The following is a 21,584-nucleotide window of genomic DNA, read 5'->3' as shown; positions in this document are numbered from 1 at the left end:
TTTCACCTGGTCCTTTCCTGCCAAACTGCTAGGAGGAACAGGCAGCTCTTATTCATATTTACAGACTGGAAGAGGAAAGACAGCTTTCCAACTTTGCAAGTTCCCAGTTTAATTGTCTGCTTATAACAGGTTAGTCACTGAAGCAATCTATCTGAGCAAACTCACATGAAGAAAATATTCCAAGCCCAAGAGACTACTGCTGTTAAAAAAACTCATTTGTAGCAGAGCAGCATGCTTTTATTCCACCAGTTTAGCTAGCAACTTTGTAAGTTTGTCTTTAAAAATCAGCAATAACCATGTTAAATGCATGTATTTTGAAAGAAAAAAAATCAGATTCCTTAATACATTGCAATATATTTAGGCCTCACCATGTCTGTAATGATTTCTAAATCTTAATTCAATAGTTAAGGAAAAAAAAAATTAAAACACCACATCAAAATCAGATGTTCCTGGGCGATGTTTCTCATGCAGAGAAGTCCCAGGCAGTGGAAGCAGTCAGATCTCAAATGGCACTTGTACCAGAAACCAGAATCGGCCAAGTGTGAAACGACCCCCAAGGAGAGCTCCCAGCACCTATTCCCAGAGGGCTGGAAGGCATGTCCTGTGAGGAGCAGCCAAGGACTTTGGGCTTGTCTAGTCTGGAGAAAAGGAGGCTGAGGGGCAACCTCATTGCTCTCTACAGCTTCCTGAGGAGGGGAAGTGGAGAGGGAGGTGCTGATCTCTTCTCCCTGTATCCAGTGATAGGATGCATGGGAATGGTTCAAAGCTGTGCCAGGGGAGATTTAGACTGGACATTAGAAAGCATTTCTTTACTGAGAGTGTGGTCAAACACTGGAACAGGCTTCCTAGAGAGGCAGTCAATGCCCCAAGCCTGTCAGTGTTTAAGAGGCATTTGGACAATGCCCTTAACAACATGCTTTAACTTTTGGTCAGCCCTGAAGTGGTCAGGCAGTTGGACTAGATTGTTGTTGTAGGTCCCTTCCAACTGAAATACTCTGCTCTATTATTTCAAATTTTCCACCAGGAGTGCTCACCTTCAACCATGAAAGCTGGTACACAAGGAGGTGGGAATCTGCAGTGTCCCACAGCAGACCTTACAGTCTCAGAGCACTAACACCTCTATAATAAAGGCCGGTGGCCTGGCATCTGTGAGACTGAAATTCTGATTCCACAGCAAACGGCAGTTTTAGCAGAGAAAACAAAAGCACCTTTATACTTGTCCAAAGACTAAAGAAAGTCAGTGTTCCTCTCTGTAACTCAGTTTCCCCTCTCATTACCTCCAGTAACTCCTTCTGCCTCCAGGACTAGAAGGTCTCTCAGCTACGGCTGTGCATCAAATTTCATTTGATAGTTTCCCCTAATTGTGGGACGAGCAACAAATCACCAGTTCTCAGCTACCCAGATACAAATACTGATCAACGTCTACATTTCCACTTCATCAAAACTATTTTCCAAAAGTCATTACTTACACAATAGTCAGAAGGCAACAGAAACATGACCGATGCTAACTCCACCAAAACTATGAGGCAGCGCAGCATTCATACCTGGTGGCACACTACCTATCCACTGAGCTCCCAAGAGGCACATGCAGCCAAGTCTTCCAGCCCTACCACCCCAAGAACTGTAAAGGTGACATACCTTCTCGTTAAGAAGGAGTGTGCACTATAACTGCAGGGACATCAGGATTCTTCATTCTTGACGGTGCAGAAAGAATAAGCCAGTGAGCATTTTTTTTAATACAAAACAGAAGATATGAAGTGAGGAGATTGATTTCCAAGGAGATGTGACTCACAGAGAAAGCTTTGCAGGCAAGCTGCAAAGCAACTTCTCTGAGAAAGCCTGAAAGCCTAAAAACTAAATTAAAAAAAAACCAAACAAACAAACAAACAAGCAAACAAACAAAAAAAAAAACCACAAAAAACCCCCCCACAACCCTGTGAAGACAAAGCCCATGAATGTCTAAAATTCTCTTGTGTCCACATCACTTACTGAATATTGCTGTGTAATGCCCAATTGAGTCTTCTTCCACCTATAACTACAGAACTCCTGCTGGGAAGTAAATCTTGCTGAAATTTGACATATAGACTCTTTTGACAGTGCAGAGAAGCAAGGAATAAAAAGAATGCAGAAGAAAGAAGGTTAATTTCCCTTTTTTTTAAGTGCCTCAAGATGGCTCTGTTAAATAGAAAAAATAAAAATGGATAGCACAATTTGTTCTCCATACAAGACTATTCCTAAGAAACACAGACTGTAGACTTTTTTTTTTTTTAAAGAGATGTTTTTATACTACAGTGGGTGTGAATGAAGCAGGCATTTATATTATGACAGCTTAACATCATATGCTGCAAGCCACAGAAGGCTATATCAAGACTGGATCATTATTTCTTTTAATGTACATTTGGTTTTATTAATAGCTAACAGTTCTATACTATACTAATTTTATTCTTAAATTTATTGAAGAAAATTACCTAAATCATGAGCAATGGAATAATAAGGAAGTGAATAGGTTCAAGTAAAAAATAAATATGAAGCCCAGTTCCTGGCTCAGTTAAATCAGGGGAAATTCTATTACCAGCTGCAATGCAAACAAGGTCAGATCCGCAGAGACACACATTTTTCAGACTGCATGCAGAATCCACTTCCCCAAAAGCTACTTCACTTCTTTTTCTGCCACCCTTTCTTGCACCAAGCAGCATCCTGCTAAAAGCTAGAGAGCTACGCGGCAGCAAGCCCTGAAGAAGCAGCAATCTACAAGGACGCCCTGAGAACATGGCTGAAGATTTGTATTCTGATCCTCCTTTTTGAAGGGTATTATTTACAACGTTTCTTCACCTGAGCAGATTCCCGCCCAGTACATGATCTGCAGGAGGGGAAGAGAGGAAGAAAGCAAAGACTGCATTTGCAGATTTGTCTGATGGCTCCTATCCACAATGCAAGCAGAAAGCACTATGGATTTTTTTTAATATTTATATTCTTCCCCTCTAAGGACAGACTATTATTGCAAGGCAAAATACAGAGTCACTGATTCATAGACTTGGTCAGGCTGTCAGGGACCTTAGGAGGTCATGTAGTCCAACCTGCTGCTCAAAGCCAGGTCAGCTATCAGGCGAGACCAGGCTGCTTTATCTACCAGGATCCTGAAAACCTCCAAAGACAGAGACCGCACTATCTTGCCAGGCAACCTGTTCTCCTGCTTGGTTGTCCTCCTAGAGAAAAAATATTGCCCTTATATCTAGTTAGAACCACCCTTACTTCAGTTTATAACCATTGCCTGTTGTCCTGCCACCTTCTTGATAACCCGACGGCAGGTGGGGGCAGGCTGCTGTTAGGGCCCCATGAAGCATCTCTTCTCAAGGCTGAACAAGCCCTGCTCCCTCAGCCTCTCCTCCATGGCAGTGCTACAGCTCCGACATGGTGGTGGCCTCGTGCTGAACTTGCTCCAGTTTATCCACATCTTTCTTGTATTGGGGTGGGGTGTGGACATAAAGCTGGATGCAATACTCCAAGTGTGGTCTGACAAGTGCCGAGTGTAGGGGAACCCTTCCCTTCGAAGGAGCTCTTCCTTCCCACGCGTGCAACCTCATCCTTACTGAATTTCACAAAGTTCCTGTCAGCCAGCTCCTCCAACCTACTCAGGTCCCTTCTGAATGCCAGCCCTGATCTCAAGCACATCCACTGCTCCCCCCTTCCCCCAGTTTGGCGTCATCTGCCAGTTTTTCACCCATCTAGTAGTACACCCACCCAGATCATGATGACATTCTGCAAAAGACCTTGCTGAACCCAACACGAATATAGGATTTTATTAAGCTCAGTAGCACTAAACTTAATTTACAGACAGGAAAGCCGAGACCTACAAATATTTAAGGAATGAGAGGCAGTACAGGTAAAAAGTTATTGAAACCAGGGAAAGAAACAGGTTCCTGAACAAGCACGTAGGGCACCTGACTTTTAGTGAATAAGCCTTTGCTCCTGCCTTTTGTGCTGGCAACTGTTCGAATACCCAAAGGAAGAAGACAGGCATCACCCTGGGTTTTGGAGGCCATGCTGGCAGTCGAGTGTACCATAACAATCACAAGCATCTGAAGAATTAAAAGTGACTGCTGGCACCACATACTTTTAGTCAGGACTGATTTTCTTTTGTTTTGTGCCACACAAACTAGAGGACTGCATTGCTGGTTCAAGACCATGGTCTTGCACGTTGCATGCACAGGCAAAATAAAAATATATGAATACTAAGAACATTTTTCTTAATTTGCTCTAAATTTGATTGCAATCAAGTAACTTCATCTGGAAAGGTAATCTTATTTCTGAAATTTCTTCTTTTAAACTTAATCCAAATTAGTCCCTTCCAATATTGGAGATCAAGTATTACCTTAATTGGAAACATCCTTAAGAAGATTTCTGTTTTTAAGTCAGAGAAGATGCTTGCCCGCTGCATAACACTTCAGTTGTGATGTAAACCTAAATACTGTTTAGTTGCATACATATTATTATAATACACATGTAATTAGAATTATTATGCAGAGACTTTTTTTTTTTTTTATAAAAAATGCACCAAATAGTCATTTACTCTAGTAATTCTGATCAGCCTTACATGTAAAATACAGTATTTTTGTCAGAGGGAAAATGCCCCCTCCTGAAAACTCTTTCGATTCCCCAGCAAATCAAGTTCTTGGCTTCCAGGGAAAAAAAAAAAAAAAAAAAACACCAAAAAAACCCACACACACAAAAATCTAAAGTTTCCAAAAAAGAAAAAATAAGGGGTCTGGGGGGTGGTTTTTTATGGATACAGTCAATAAAGTATTATTTTCCCCTCCAATTGTATTTAATCTGCACATCCACCCCAAAAGCAGAAAGTCCTGGCCAACCTTGCATTACCATGAGTCCTAGTTTTACAAAGCATAGGTTGCCTTTGAAGATACTGATGACTATTGGTGAAAGTTTCCGTCAGAAGCTCTTTCCAATGATACAAGTGAAATGATACACTGAACTGAAGATTCGGTTCCTACCGCCTTCTGCAAACGTAGTCCTGACAGAGACACTTCCCTAAACATTTTCAGGTTTTGGGTACTACTGTCCTTGGAAAAACAACTATACTGTTTCTCAGCAAGGACAACCCATTACAGATAATGAATCACATCTGATCATTACAAAAGTGTCCAATCAAACAAGTTTATTTCACCTGATGAATAAAGTTGTTAAGAACATAAATACAGACTCTTATGCCTGTGTTTCTAAAAAAAAAACCAAAACCACTATTTGGAGTAAAATATGGACATACATTTCTAATCATAAATTAGAGTCATAATGCCTGCTTTAGAAAAATAACACAGACTTCATTGATTTGGTTTTTATAACACCAAAATATTATTCAAATAAATCAGAAATCAGGTAATGCAGTCGTTAAAACATCAATTAAAGTAAGAAAGAAAAATAGTAATAGTACATGCATGGAATAGCCCTCATCTTCAAAATACGCATAATGGAAGGCAGTTTCCCGTGAAGTGTAAGTTCTGCATCTAGTCCTAACATCAGCAGTCTTCACTCTTTCCTTGATTTGGAAACGTCCGAGTAGACGGCTTCCTTCTCCAGTTTCTATAGTTCAAAAGTGAAGTTTTTAAGAGGCAAATTAGTCCACGGTTTGCAACAACACTGAATATTATGTATAAAATTCTAAAAGAACACTGAGGATGTGACACTGAATGCTTTAAAATGGTGAAAAAAATATAAAGTCAAGAGCCATAAGCTCAAGACTCACTGTGGTCCTAGCAGGAGATCTGGATATTGCTGTTTACTTCCCAATAACTTACGATCCCATTTTACAGATGAGGAAATAATGTTTATCCCCTTTCTTGAAATTTCTGAGATGTATATTCTGTAACTCTACGGAAAAAAAAAATATTCATACAATTTCCACATTCTTTTTGAAAGCATTTCTAGAAAAGAGATTACAGAACAGAAGTGAGAGTGAATGCTCGACCTTGAGCTTGGATCCTAATAGTTTGTATTCATGGTTCAGTCCCAAGTAACAAGTATTGTACAGTACAGTAAGTCACTGAAACAGATTTTCCCAAGATAATGCCCCTATTCAGCACCACATAAGTAGAACAATTTATTTTGCTCTGGTTAACTGCTTCACCCACACATTTGACATTAAGCTTCAGGCTTCCTGACTGAGCAGTGAACATGTAGGACATGAATCAATGTTGTGCAGTTATGCATCACTTCCCACAGTCTTGCTGATTCAGGCAATTTAGAATAAAATATGAATCAAGTTTTTGATCTAAAAACACAAGTTTGAAAATGTATTTTTAAATATTGTTTACCATTACTTGTCATCGTTCCCTTAGAAATAAATTGTACTTTTAAATGTCCCTGGTTTCAAAATAATCTGAAGTATTTTGCTGCAACTAAAACTCAGATTCTTTACTGTAAGAAAACGTCCAAGTGATTTAAATCTCAAAAGATGCTAATAATGCAGCAGTTTCCTTCCGCGGATATGTGACAGACCTTGAGTCCCAAGATTCTGCTCTCTAAAACCACACATGCACACAATGCCATTACTGAGAAAGATGTGAAAACAGAAAGAATATTAAGACACAGTTGTATAGGTCCATAACAAGAATTTTGGTTTATCTTGCTCATGTACCTCCCTTCCTCATCTCTTTATGATGAGAGCACCTCTCTCTCATAACATGTCTGCAGTCTCTCTAAGTCATTCTCAGGCTTCAGTTTATGAATCCCTGATAATTTCCAAGCATCCAGGCTTGCAGCTTTTCCACTCTTCAAACTAGTTATAGATTCAGAAATGAACTTACCAATATTAATTCTCCAGTAACAGATGTAGTAACAAGAAAGACTTTGTATGAACAGGAGTGGAAAAAAAATATCTGTAATGAATGCTGATTTTAACAAAAGAATGCCTCACTCACATTTTGTAGAATATATACAAAATGAAAGACTAATTCATACCACTATCAATGAAGCTCATTTATTGTCCTGTTATAACATACAAAATGTTCAAGAAGTAAGACGCACTCGACAATTGCCTTCACAGCATTTAACTTAACACTGTAACTCCAAAGGAAGTTTCTCTAAGAGACAACTGCTGCAATAGATATTCCACGAGAAGCATCCAAGGATAGTACACAAACACACTTGTGGCTCAAAAAGCCATCAGGAAGCTGACCTTATGGAAAGACAGTTTAAAAAATGCCTTTAAATTTAGAGGCCATAAGACAACTCCCCATGAGATCCCTTCTACAGTTCTAAACTAAAACTGTAAAGTGGAAAGACATAATTACAGAAAAAGCAAAAAGTGAAACAGAAGTCACTTTACAGAAGCAGAAAGAAAATTACTAACCCACATATGTAAAGATGAAGAAAATAAGTACTACATACTGCTCATTTCTCCATCACACACAAAATTGAGAGCAGTGTAGTATTATAGATGCACAAAGAAACTTACTGCAGCTCTGCACAATACATAAATTCCAGTTGGAAAGTCTGAATCAAAACTACTCCTCCTCCTCCTGGACTGCAGAATGTGTTTCCTGGCTTCTTCAGAAATAGACTGAAGTTTATAAATTTTCTACAACAGTTTCTAAAAATAATTTCTACTTTATATAGAAGCAGTTAATAGACTTCCTGTTTTACAAATGAGTAACGCACTACTTCCAGTTGCATTAAATTCTGTTAACAATTATGAAGTTTGACAATAGCCCTTCAGGTTTTAGACAAGCTTGTCGTCTTCCTTCAAATGTTTATAAACTATGCAAGGACTCCTAAACAGCTCAGAATCAATTGAAGAACTCCTCAGCATTAATAAATTTGATATGAAGAAATCTCAACAGCAGAGACTAAATATCATCAACTGTAAAACAAATGGAAAACAAAAGACAATCCAACCCCCAGCAGTAAGTAGTAGTGTCCTGGCAAAAAGAAAAAAAAAAAAAAAACCAGTACAAGATTTTATACAAAAAGCTCTGTTAAAAAAGTAACTTAAATAGACTGAAAGACACTAAAAAAAATCCAAAAGCATTTAAAAAAAGCTGTGATGACGAACATTAAAAATTCAGCCTACTCAAAACTAAGGCTGTACCTTGCAAAGTTTGGATTCTGGAAATCTTAAAGACATGCTATACAGCTACTAGGTTTAGGATAATCAGAACCTTTTATATTTGACATATGACTAATGTGTTTAGACTTAGTATTTCAAGCCAATGTAAGTCAGCACACTTCCACTGAAGTTAGTGGGCTAGAAAAAAAAAAAAAAAAAGGCAAGATGCTGAAGCACCTAGACCCTCAATTTCAATCACAATAAAAATGAGATTCTAAATACTATTTATGTAATACCGTGGATTTTTAAAGCTAATCTCAATAAATGTTAAAGCTTGTTTCACAGTATTCTACTCCAGGAAAGGATCATCACAGTCTACTGATGAGTAAAACCATATCCCATCTGCTGAGAGTAACTATAGCTCCTGGTCAGAAGAGGGCTCCTGTGCGTGGGCATGGAGGGAGGCAACTGCCTCTTCAGTACTTCGGTGTGCTCACCACTGGACCTGTCAAAGCGAACAGCACAAGACTCGCACATTTGGTCTCAATGTCTCAGAGCTGCGATGGCAGCCTGCACACACCCATCACACAGTACTATGGCTTTCAACCATATCTTGTGGTGTATGGACTCCCTAATCCCAAATCCAGAGGATCCTACTGGGTCCTTGCACTCGGCAGGAGCTGACGGACAACACGTTCCTCAAGCATCTATCTGCCTCCACAGTCCTTTCTCCCACCATATTCACCTGTGGGCATCAGCCACAAAAGCCCCACGCACATGACACCCAGTGCCTGTCCCATCACAAGACACCTGTCGCCACTCACGTAGTAGGTCATGTCTCATGCACAATGCCACAGGTAAGCTAAGAAATCCATAGACCATATTATAAAAGTCTTTAAATCTCACTGTAAAGCTTTCAGAAATATCAGATTTCAAGGTAGTGTCTAAAGAACTACTGTTCATAACCAGATAAACACATGTAACTAGTTCATGGGCTACTCAGCCCAAGGGTGAGGAAAAGAAAAAAAAAAGACAAGATGAATTAAACAAAGCAAGTCAGATTATCAAGATCAAACAGATCACCCAAGTGAAAAGAATGAAGGGCCCATTGAAGAAAACAGCTGAACAGCCAGAACCCCTGCCTGAATAATGGGCTTGCAATTGTAGGCACCCACCATGTCCCATGTTCAGGCAATAAATCTGTGTCTCCTGAGCGCTGACAGAAAATTTAAAATGTAATACTTCATTTCTACTGCAGAACAGATTGCTCACTGGGGTTCACTAAGCAGAGTAAAAGCTTTGGGAAAACATTTATTTTGTTTACAATAGTCACAAACTAACAGACATTGGTATATCCTCACTGTATTTATTCAGCATAAGACAGTTTTTAAACAGTCAATCTCTCTTATTTCCCGACTCATGCAAAAAAAAAAAAAACCTATACCTTTTTATGGTAACAGTTAAATTGCACAACTGAAAAAAAGAAGATACTTTTACTTTTAACATTGCAATTAAACAATGTCAAACCTGCTAGCACAAGATAAAAGCCATGATCTTAGCAGCTTTGGGGAAAAAAAAAAAAGAAGGATTGAACAAATACTTAAATGAAAGAGGGCAGAATTTAGGATGGATAAAATCCTTCTGGTCACAAATACAAGCACCACCTACGGGCCTTTAAAATAAGCCTTTGCTATGGGCAAATCATTAATAGCTGTCTTTCCAAGCACCTGGCATTGCCTACTGACAAAGCTCACTCACTCGCCCAGGTGAATGACTGGCCAATCTTTTAAAGCTGTTCTTGCCTTGTAAGAACAGGGCATCTTTCAAAAGTAACTACATGGTCTGGGATCACCACAAGCAACTATATAACTCCTCCAATAGTTAAAGTGTTAATTACAAAGAAACCAAAGACAATTTTAAAACCTCCTTTGAAAAAAATACAGAAATGGACAGCTGTTATTGTGCCAAAGTATTTTTCCCCTGTTTCAAGAAAGCCAGTTTAATTGCAGATGCCAACTACAAAGCTGGTGTTGAACACAGTTTTTAAGAAGGGGAGAGGAAAGAAACTCAAGTCCCCCTGGGAGTTGGGATTTTCAATAGCCTTGTCCGTACCTGATTAAAAGGAGAGGGAAGCCGGAGCCGGGCAGCTCCCGATGCGGAGGAACATGAAGAGGCACACACGCGAGCAAAAACCCCAGCGAAAACCCTGGGGAAGAAACTTCACCAAAGATCAAGAGCTAGAAGTTTGGGAAAGGAGTGCATGCGTTTATTACAATCCCTTACACTCTCGCTTCAGTAACTCGCCAAGCCGCGTTACACTGGCAAAACCTATTTAATGATACATTAAAAAAAAAAATCGGGTTTTTCTCTCCCCCACCGAGGCGGGCAGAGATGCCCAGATGCCACCCGCGGGCTCCCCGCAGCCCCAGCGAGGCATTCCCGGCGCCCCGGGGACGGCGGCGGGAAGCGGAGGGGCGACAGCTCCCGGACGAGGAGGGCTGTCTCCCCACGAAACACCAAGCCCTGCCTCGAAGGACGAAACTTTCCACGACTAACACCGCAGCGAGACCCCGGCGCTCCCCGCCGGCTGCAGCCGCCCGCGGCCCCGCCAGCCGCGGAGGGAACACCCACCTCCTCCGCCGCGGCCGGCGCCGCCGCCCGGCCCGGCCCGACCCGACCCGACCCGGCCCGCTCCGCTCACGGGGGCTCCGGCGGCTGCCCCGCTCCCGGACACGTCACTCAACTCCCCCCCCACCGGCCCGGGAGATGCCGCCGAGCGCGCACTCACCGCCCAGCGGAGCTCCCGAGTCCTGGCGGGAAGCCGCCCGCCCCCGCCCCGCTCCGGCCCCCGCTGCCGTTACCGCCTCCCCGGGGCCGCCGCCGCCGCCGCTCCCGGCCCGCCGCGCCCCGCCCGCTACCGGGCCTTTCGGGCAGCGCCCGCCGCCATTGGGGCAGCGCGAGGCCCCGCCGCCTCCCGGTTGGCGCAGCCGCCCGCCGGTCGCGGCGGGGCGGGGCGGGTGGTGGCGGCGGGCGGTCGCCGCGTCCCCCCCCCGGACCCCCGCCGCATTCCTGCCGCCGCACGTGACACCGCCGCCGGGGCGGAGGCCGGCCGCTGCCCGCCCGCGGCCCGGGGGCACCTGCTGGCGGTCGGCAGCGAGCGGGAGGCCGGGCGCTGCGGCTGCCGGTTGCGGGGATGAGGCGGGGGTCGTCGGCGTGACGGGCGAGGAGCGGAGCTGGCCGGTGCAGGAGGGCGGGAGGCCAGTCCCTCCCCGCACTGGAGAACTGGGCACACGCGTGACAAACTTAACATCTTTCCCCTCAGCCTCATTCTCACGAATAGCCCGTGAGCGTGCTAGGATGCACACTAGGCCACGGTAGCTATTTCGGAATTTAATCTCATTTATCAGTTGAAACGCTTCAATAGTTTCCAAAATCAAAGGTTTTCTAAAGACGCTCATGCCTAACCTTTAGATCTTTTCTCATCCTTCTCGCATGACTTTCCTCACAGCAAGCATCGCTGCGGACCAGCACTGACCAAGTCAACCACGCAGTCACTCAAAGCCCGTGTCACACAAGCTTATCCTGAAAGGAATGTCAACCACTTGTACAGTCACGGGAACACAGTTCAGGACTGAACGTGCTCCTTCCACAAAATCGAAAAAAAAAACTTTTACAAGATGCAATTATTTCGAAAATGCATACTTTACAATATATCCATGTACACATCTGTCACACTTCAGTAAAAATAAATGCTCTTAAGTACATTACAAATCCTTGATATCAATTACAACTGTTTAATATTGCTAAATATTATTTAAAATCTTTGGACCACTTTTAAGTATGAAAACTTCAAGCTAAACGCTGTTCAAAGATCCATGCATCATCCAGCAGTGATTCTTGCCTATTTAAGTGCATTCATGCTACAGCTAGTAATGAAACACGCCCGGCTATAGTAAATTCATTATCATTACATGAAAATGTTAGTAGAAAATGGTGGCATTTCAAAAGACATTTGATTAATCCACCTTTCTTCTACATTTTTCCTTTGTCTGTAGTTTAACAACACACATTCACAACTATCCCACATCTTCATGTGGGTTCGTACAACCTGAATGACAAATTAAACATTTAAAAGTATTACTTCCAAAAATGTTTCCATTTTCACAAAGTTATTTCTTTTTAATGCAATTTATCACAGTGTGAACTTAAAATAGTTCTCACATAGTTCTATAGGCTCTACACAAGGAAGAAAACGAGAAGAGAAAATTGGGCCATATGTACAGGTTACAGCCAGGAATACCATTATGGCATTCAGTTTGGCTTCCAGCAGAGAGACCACCTTATCCTGTTGTTTCTGTAATTTTTTAAATATGTTGCACTTCACTCACAGCCAGCTAGCATTTCAGGAGCTGAAATGGCAGGGAATCAGTCTTTGGCAAACTGTTCAATAACTGCTTATCATTACAGGCCACGTTAAAGAAGAGACACCAATCTAGACTAACTGCGGCTAGCTCAATTCCATGATTAAAAATATCATTTACTAGCAATATCCTTCTCCTTTTGGCAGCCAACTCATTATCGATGTGCATTCATTTCTCCTTTCACTGTTGGAGATACAAACTTCAAATCCTTCCTGTAGTCCTTTTTGGAACCCATTTGATCTTTGAGAACCACTTCTTTAATTCCGGTGACCACACTTAAATATCATTCTCTAATTCCAATAAAAAGTCACTGGGAAACCTTGTTGGTTACTTGGGAAGACAAACGCCATGACTCCAAATGTCCCCCCTTCCTTCTTCTTCCCCAGTTTTATATACTGAGCATGACGTCATGTGGTATGGAATAGCCCTTTGGTCAGTTTGGATCAACTATCCTGGCTGTGTGCCCTCCCAGCTTCTTCTGCACCCGGCAGAGCATGGGAAGCTGAAAAGTCCTTGACTAGTGCAGCAACAACTAAAACATCTCTGTATTATCAACACTGTCTTCAGCACAAATCCAAAACATAGCCCCATACCAGCCACTATAAAGAAAATTAACTCTATCTCAACTGAAACCAGGACAGTATCCACCCCTTATTCCATACCATTTACATCATGCTCAGGTCTCACACTATCCAATACATTCTCATTACCCACCATCACCCTTCCCATCCTTTGATAAAATACACACATATCATTCCCTTAGTCTATGGACCACCCCTACAAAATATTTGTAAAATGTCCATAAATTCCACAAAATGTCCACTGAGTTCATTTAGTCCATGACTTTGGGTTTCATCTCTTATGGTTGTTACTCAGGACAGGAGAGGTGGTGTGTTGCTTGGGGTTATTGGGCACCAAAGCCAGCTGCACTTGCACTGCTTCTTGTAAGGCTTGTCCTCCATTTGTTCAGGTGGTTCCAGCTGTAGTAATTCCTATAACATGCAACTCAAATCATGGGTTACAACAATTTAAAGGTATATCTATTACAATGTCCACCCCTGGTCCTTTTGGACCAGGATATAGGGTTTAACATTGCAACGAACTCCTCCCCTTGCTCCTAGCCTGGCTAGCAACAAGGGGTTCCTGCTATAGTAATTCCCACAACATGCAACTCAAATCCCGAGATACAACAATTTAAAGGTATTTCCATTACAGTCTCCACCCCTGGTCCCTTTGGACAGACCATCAGGTTTAACATTGCAATGAAGTCCTCCTCTTGCCCCTGCTCCAGCTTGGACTTATCCACAGAATGTAGTACCTTCAGAAGTAAACTTGCTCCAACATGGCCTCATGCACAGCCACTGATGCTTCAAGGTGTACCTGCTGCAGCATGGACTTCATCCACAGCCACAGATGCTTCGAGGTGTACCTGCTGCAGCATGGACTTCATCCACAGCCACAGATGCTTCGAGGCGCACCTTATCCAGCGTGGACTTATCCTTGGACCACAATCCCTTCAGAGCTATACCTGCTGTAGCACAGACATAACCATGGCCACAGACGTTTCAAGATATACCTGCTCTGGCATGGGCTTATCCACGGGCACAGACACTTTGGGGTGTCCCGCTCCCACGTGGATTCATCCACAGGTCACAGTCCCTTCGACTCGAGTTCACACCAGAGTTCCAGCCTGTCCAGTGCAGCAGCACAGAAACAGCAGCAATGCCCTGGCCATCTGCCAGCCCAGGCACATGGCCATTGCTGTTATCAAAATGTTCCCAGGCACAGCAGAGTAAGGTGATCAGCAGTACAGCAGCACGGCAAGCAGTGAAAGCAAAAAGCAGCCACTAACAAGCCCTAGACTCTAAGGTACAGTAAGGCAAGCAAGCCCATGGCAAGCACAGAAGCTTGCTGATTAATAGCTAAACAGCAATAACAGCTATAAATTCTATCTGGCACATTCCAATCAAATCTGTCATTATCTCAAACCCTTCGTGCCCCACGTTGGGCGCCAAAAAGGACTGTCGTGGTTTAGCCCCAGCCGGCAGCTAAGCACCACGCAGCCGCTCGCTCACTCCCCCTCGGTGGGATGGGGGAGAGAATTGGAAGAGCAAAAGTAAGAAAACTTGAGGGTTGAGATAAAAACAGTTTAATAGGTAAAGCAAAAGCTGCACACGCAAGCAAAGCAAAGCAAGGAATTCATTCACTACTTCCCATGGTCAGGCAGGTGTTCAGCCATCTCCAGGAAAGCAGGGCTCCATCACGCGTAACGGTTACTTGGGAAGACAAACGCCATGACTCCAAATGTCCCCCCTTCCTTCTTCTTCCCCAGTTTTATATACTAAGCATGACGTCATGTGGTATGGAATAGCCCTTTGGTCAGTTTGGATCAACTATCCTGGCTGTGTGCCCTCCCAGCTTCTTCTGCACCTGGCAGAGCATGGGAAGCCGAAAAGTCCTTGACTGATACAGCAGCAACTAAAACATCCCTGTATTATCAACACTGTCTTCAGCACAAATCCAAAACATAGCCCCATACCAGCCACTATAAAGAAAATTAACTCTATCTCAACTGAAACCAGGACACTTCCATTCTTCCTACTATTTTCTAAGGCAACATACTATTAGCAGTCATAATCTTATAATTGTACTCACAAATTCATTATTTATCTATCCATAATTAGTTGTCGATAATTAGATGTCCTGGTTTCAGCTGGGGTAGAGTTAATTTTCTTTATAGTGGCTGGTATGGGGCTATGTTTTGGATTTGTGCTGAAAACAGTGTTGATAATACAGGGATGTTTTAGTTGTTGCTGCACTAGTCAAGGACTTTTCAGCTTCCCATGCTCTGCCAGGTGCAGAAGAAGCTGGGAGGGGACACAGCCAGGACAGCTGATCCAAGCTGACCAAAGGGCTATTCCATACCACATGATGTCATGCTTGGTATAAAAAGCTGGGGAAGAAGAAGGAAGGGGGGGACATTTGGAGTGATGGCGTTTGTCTTCCCAAGTAACCATTACACGTGATGGAGCCCTGCTTTCCTGGAGATGGCTGAACACCTGCCTGCCCATGGGAAGGAGTGAATGAATTCCTTGCCTTGCTTTGCTTTGCTTGCATGCATGGCTTTTGCTTTCCCTATTAAACTGTCCTTATCTCAACCCACGAGTTTTCTTACTTTTACTCTTCTGATTATCTCCCCCATCCCACCGGGGAGGAGTGAGCAAGCAGCTGTGTGGGGCTTAGCTGCTGACTGGGGCTAAACCACGACATTAGAGTACAGATAAGGGCTGTCTCCAGAGTTAACGTGATGCTTTTCGTAACCCAGTCCTAAGAAGATGATGTGCAAATTGGTTTTACTGATGATATACATACAATGAGACCTCACCAGAATTTACATACTCTCATTGCTGCTTACTGAAGCTTCAGCAGATACCTCTTGCCTCTAAGCTACTGTAGGTCATGCATCTACTCCAGTCCATGTAGTAGGCATCTTAAGGACACTGTGGACACTGAGTAGTATCCTGGCCCCACGCAACGCAATGCTGTGGAGAAGAAACCCCATTTTTCTCTCCGTGGAAATGGGGGTGGTTGAGTGTAGACTTAAATTGTATGACACGTAAGGACATACAACATCTTTCCTATGGCTTGCTTTCCAAGAAGTTGCATCAAATCTGAACATCACCACTAAAAAATTACCCAGTGAAGCCTGATTTTCTCAGTTTCTTCCTTCTGTTTACCAGCTGATGTAGCTGGCACTTTCTCTTAGGCAGTTTTCATCCGCTGGGAATTCAGAAATTCTTTCTCCTGTTGTTCTCAGCAGTGTCCCCCACAAAGACAGTATGTCATCTGCTTACTGTAATCCTTCAGAAACCACTCAGAGCCAGGACATCCAATGGCCTTGCTGAACTTGAGCATCTGCAGAACTCATGCTGGAGCCTTGTAAAGTTACAGGTCCCCTCTACTTCCCTTACCAAACAAGGCTGAGCGACGATACCTTTTGAAATTGTTATATATAAATAAAAATAATTTTTTAAAAAGGCAAACCACACAGCTTTCTTAAATTCAGACTATTACATCAAAATAAAATTTGGTTTTATAAAAGCATTGCTCATTCATGTCCTGATAGGATGCCTACTGCTGGCCTGTCTTCCAGGTCTCCCTGAAGCACCAGCACCACTACTGGGAGACAGTCTGTCAATTCTGAGCATACCAGTACAGGTTAACATGACAACTCAGGTTTATAATACTGTGATGTTTTACCAACACTGGAACTTCTTTCATGAACACCTTTAAAAACTCTCTGCTTATGAGGAGTCTTTGCAAGTCAAATTCTCAGACTGCCAGTTCAGACAGACTAGGTACAAATTTTCCTAAATTTTAATATTCCTCAGCACCAGAGTCCTTGTGTTACCTCAGCTCCTTGTTGTCACAGGTGGCACATGAGTGATAGTACAGCTGATGCTATAACTTATTGTGGTGGGTTGGCCTTGGCCAGCAGCCAGACCCGCACCCAGCCGCGCTCTCACTCCCTCTCAACAGGACAGGGGGAGAAAGTAAGATGGCGAGCTCGTGGGTCAAAATGAAGACAGGGAGATCACTTAGCAACTACTGTCATGGGCCAAACTGACATGACTCGGGGAAATTTCATTTATTGCCAATTAAAATTAGAGTAGGATGGTGAGAAACAAAGACAAAAGTAAAAACACCTCCCCCCTCCCCTTCTTCCCAGGCTCAACTTCACTCCTCCATTCCCGACTCCTCTGCCTCTCCCACCCTGAGGGGCACGGTGGGATGGGAAATGGGGGTTGTGGTCAGTCGGTAACAGCTCCTCTCTGCACTCCTTCCTCCTCACATTTCTCCCCTGCTCCAGCGTGGCTCCTTCCCACAGCCCGCAGTCCTTCAGGATAAACCTGCTCCTTTGTGGGCTCCTCCAGAGGCTGCAGGGGAATGTCTGCTCCAGCGCCTGCAGCACCTCCTCCCCCTCCTCCTCGTCTCACCTCGGTGTCTGCAGAGTTGATTCTCTCACTTTTTTCCTTACTCCTCATTTTGCCTGTGTCATGTTTTTGCCCTTTCTTACATACGCTTCCCCAGAGGCAGCACCACCGTGGCTGCGGGGCTCAGCCGTGCCCTGCGGTGGGTCGGCTGGAGCCGGCTGGAACCGGCTGTGTCCGGCACGGGGCAGCCCCGGCCTCTCCTTACAGAGGCCGCCCTGCAGCCCCGCTGCCAGCGCCTGGGCACCTGCACCCCGTACAGTACTATGCACAAGTTACTTCTATAACACAAAATTCCTACTTGTGGTTATTTTGCCACGCTCTGATGGCTCTGCTTCATTCTGAAGCTGAGGAAGGGAAAAACTTGAATGAATTCACTGTCACAGGATGCTGTGGTTTAACCCCAGCCAGCAACTAAGCCCCACACAGCCGCTCACTCACTCCCCCCCGGTGGGATGGGGGAGAGAATCAGAAGAGTAAAGGTGAGAAAACTCGTGGGTTGAGATCAAGAGAGTTTAATAGGGAAAGCAAAAGCCACGCACACAAGCAAAGCAAAACAAGGAATTCATTCACCGCTTCCCATGGGCAGGCAGGTGTTCAGCCATCTCCAGGAAAGCAGGGCTCCATCACGCGTAACGGTTACTTGGGAAGACAAACGCCATCACTCCGAATGTCCCCCATTCCTTCTTCTTCACCAGCTTTATATGCTGAGCATGACGCCATATGGTATGGAATAGCCCTTTGGGCAGTTGGGGTCAGCTGTCCCAGCCGTGTCCCCTCCCAGCTTCTTCTGCACCTGGCAGAGCATGAGAAGCTAAAAAGTCCTTGATTTAGTATAAGCACTGCTTAGCAACAACTAAAACATCCCTGCATTATCAACACTGTTTTCAGCACAAATCCAAAACATAGCCCAGTACTAGCTACTATAAAGAAAGTGAACTCTATCCCAGCCAAAACCAGTGCACAGGAGGACCATGAAACACTAAGGTCACGTAACCATGAAAGACAAATGCAACCTTCAGCTGAAGCAGAGCTATTTCCAGTGGTGGAAAGGAAGTACTAGTGTGATATACAAGGTACTGAGAAGACTTTATATGAAATACTATGTACAACTTTTAGCTGCCAAAATTTAAGAAAAAGGAATTCAAGTGGGGAAAGTGGCAAATAAAAAGTATTAGGATGGCTAGGAAAATAAAAGAGCAGATTGATTTGTACTCACGAATATGCAAAAGAGCCTCCAGGGGTAAAAAATAATTATGTTAAGATAAAAAGGCAACAATAATACAAGAATAAATTACTATGAATTAGAACACACTGTAAGCTCCTTCAGCCTTGGGCAATACATTGCTTGGGAACTTTGATATCCTAAAAAAGGTCCTCAAACTAATCCTCAACCAATGTCACAGCGATACTTAAAACAATATGGTTCTGAGAAAAAAAGAAGAGTTAAAGCATCGGACAATCTACATATTCAATGTCCAACTGCAACCTGGTCAGCACTCTACAACGTAACAACCAGTCTCAGCTACCTCATCCCAAAGCCTCCTAACTTTTTTTCATATTTATTTCCTATGACTCCTACGCAAGGCTACTGCTGCTTTCCAGGATACGCTTTCTTCCTGTAAATATGACCAAGAAAAGATGATCAAGCTCTTGTTAGATGCTCCATCTCTACTCTATGCAAACCACTTCTCTGTACTTTTGTAGTTTGCCTGCATGGCTTTGTTTTTCAAGGTCGCGTAGTTATCACCTTGATTTACTCTTAGAAGATCCTGACAGTAGAACTGCATGGTCCAGAAATGTAGGAAAGGCAACCCTCTACCTTCTACAAAATTACTCCTTTCTCAGGTATATTTTTTCCCCTGCTCTGTGCAAGCCCCATGCTTAAACTCCAATGAGCACAGCTTTGGTGACAAAAGGCAGTGTTCACATGGCAAAGTGCTTTTGGCAGCAGAAGTAGCACAGCAGGAGAGGGAAGTTGCAGACCTATATAGCAATAGCAGTACAGAAGTCAGGCTGAGTGAGTAGCTGGAGCTGCCACGATCAATTATCAGTACTAAAACAAGGCACATCCTCACAAGTCTCTACACTAAATGTCAGAGAACATACTGGTGAAAACAGTGTCCGCTTATACGGCACTCTAATGTGAACTAAGCATTCAAAGGAGCAGAAGCAGCTAAAAAGAGAATCATATGAGGAAATAAGTATTTTGGACCAGAAGTAATGCATCCTTTATCTGATAAAGCTAGTATTAAATTTCCACTCTCTCTGCTCGGGTCATATCCTTAAGGACTCAGAAGTGACCCTAGCTGACTCATCAGAACATACAGATAGCAGCAAGCAACGGCACAGCCCATTTCCTTGCTTTCTTCTTTGTGGATGTGTGAGCAGGCCCCACTCCTTTCCTTTCAAGCTAGGCCTGTCTGCCACCTTGCACACTGTTACGTCCTTGCACATTTGCTGCATCATTATCGTTGTCATTCCTCCTCACTTGCCACTGTTTTACTTACGGAAAACAGGAAGGCACAATGTGCTGCAAGAACACTTGTTTCTGCTCTGTGACACTGACTAATTAGTATGTTCTGCTAGTGGTAATCAGATCCAGAGCATGCATCTCTTCCAACACTGAAAACCCATCTGAGGGCTGACAACCAGATCAACAGGCATAATTTACTTAATGACCGTCACTTATTTTTTGTTCCTAATTATCAACTTAAATACCAGTTCCATGACACAAGATCAAAAGATCGTAATTGCTGAGTAGCACTGTCAGCATAAGTGTGCTCTAATACTTTTCTGGGAATATGGCAAGAACTACTAAGTAAAATATCTAATTGAAAACATCTGACTAGCAAAACATTAATAACATTTAAATTCCTTTTACAGATTATTTACAAAAAAGGGACTTTATTCATACAAATACTGTCATGCGTTGTTCTTCTCATCCTAGTCTGCACCCACACACATTCCAGTTAGTGGAGCTTTACACATGAACATCTTTCTTCTGCTTCAATTAATCTTGGGGACTTCACTGCAGAGGCAGCTAGCAAAATTATGCCAGCCAGTTGCTTACACAGTGCATTCGTATAAGAATAATTAAAGCGCCAATAATGACACTATTTTCCTTTAACTCACTAACGCTAAAAAGCATCAGGAATTAATTCCTGCAAAGCACCACGCAAGACACACACACATTTAATGCTCAGAATTGTATTTTGTTATTTAGCAATGAGACAAGTTTTTTAAAAAAAAAATTTAAGGTGGCTCATACTAAACCATGAAGTGTTATGTGGTACCAAATGAAGTGCTTCACAGTTAGAGCCTAATGCAAAAATAGACCACACACTTCAAATGCACAAGACAGAAAGGTCATTTCCAAGTGATGCTTTTTAACCGTTTTTAATACGTACGCACATATAGCGCAGCTTCTAGTGTTTTAGTCATGTAACTAAACATGCGCATATTAATAATATCTTAAATGTTGAAGGTTTACAAGGTTTTATAGCTATTTCCATGGATATGACATTACCTTTGTCAAGTTTAACAGAATATTTCAAAATAAATAAGTCATCTTTTTATTGCATGCACTGCAAAAACTGTTTAAGCTACAAATAGCAGTAAAAAATAATAGGCATTATTTTCATCAGTAAATGAAACAGTAGGCAATTATTCAATAAAATACTTTTATTTAGGTACATTGTGTAAAGATGCATTCAACAAACATTATATTGTTCAAGAGCAGACTTGAATTTGCTTAATACTTGTAAATTCATTTTAAGTGGGAATCTCCCTGAGGTTAAGAAAGGTGTCTCATGACATCAATATTTAATCAGTGTTCAGGAAAAAGCAAAAAAACCTGAAAGATTTGGACGTGGCTATTTAGTGGAAGAAGGGCCCAATAGTACATGCTGAAAACTGTTAGACAAAGACATCACTGTGGTAATGTGACTGCTGCAAGATCATGACCAGTACTGCAAGTAAGAGTAAATATTATAGACAAATTGGTGGGCACGAGGGTAAACGATGACAGGTTAACAAACAAAAAAACCCCAAACCACACCAAACGCTCCCACCCCTATCATAGTTTGTTGTTTGGGAGTTCCCCCCCCCCCC

At 43.0% G+C, this 21,584-nt stretch overlaps 1 protein-coding gene across 3 annotated transcripts in view; it reads right to left on the bottom strand.

The window, feature by feature from the left end:
* ARHGEF10 (Rho guanine nucleotide exchange factor 10) overlaps positions 1–10,895 on the bottom strand; it is a 117,367-nt gene extending 106,472 nt beyond the window's left edge. For 2 of the 3 annotated variants that reach the window (XM_075498036.1, XM_075498039.1), the window contains exon 1: positions 10,172–10,286. The gene's annotated coding sequence lies outside the window, so the exon portion shown is untranslated. Of the gene's footprint in view, positions 1–10,171; positions 10,287–10,847 lie in introns of those variants that run through there. The other variant, XM_075498038.1, reaches the window with a different exon arrangement.
* Positions 10,896–21,584: the final 10,689 nt, after the last annotated feature.

Source organism: Mycteria americana, chromosome 3, assembly GCF_035582795.1.
Source record: "Mycteria americana isolate JAX WOST 10 ecotype Jacksonville Zoo and Gardens chromosome 3, USCA_MyAme_1.0, whole genome shotgun sequence".
NCBI classification, from domain to species: domain Eukaryota; kingdom Metazoa; phylum Chordata; class Aves; order Ciconiiformes; family Ciconiidae; genus Mycteria; species Mycteria americana.
Note: the sequence above shows the minus strand (reverse complement) of the source record. Positions and strands in the feature narration are given on the sequence as shown.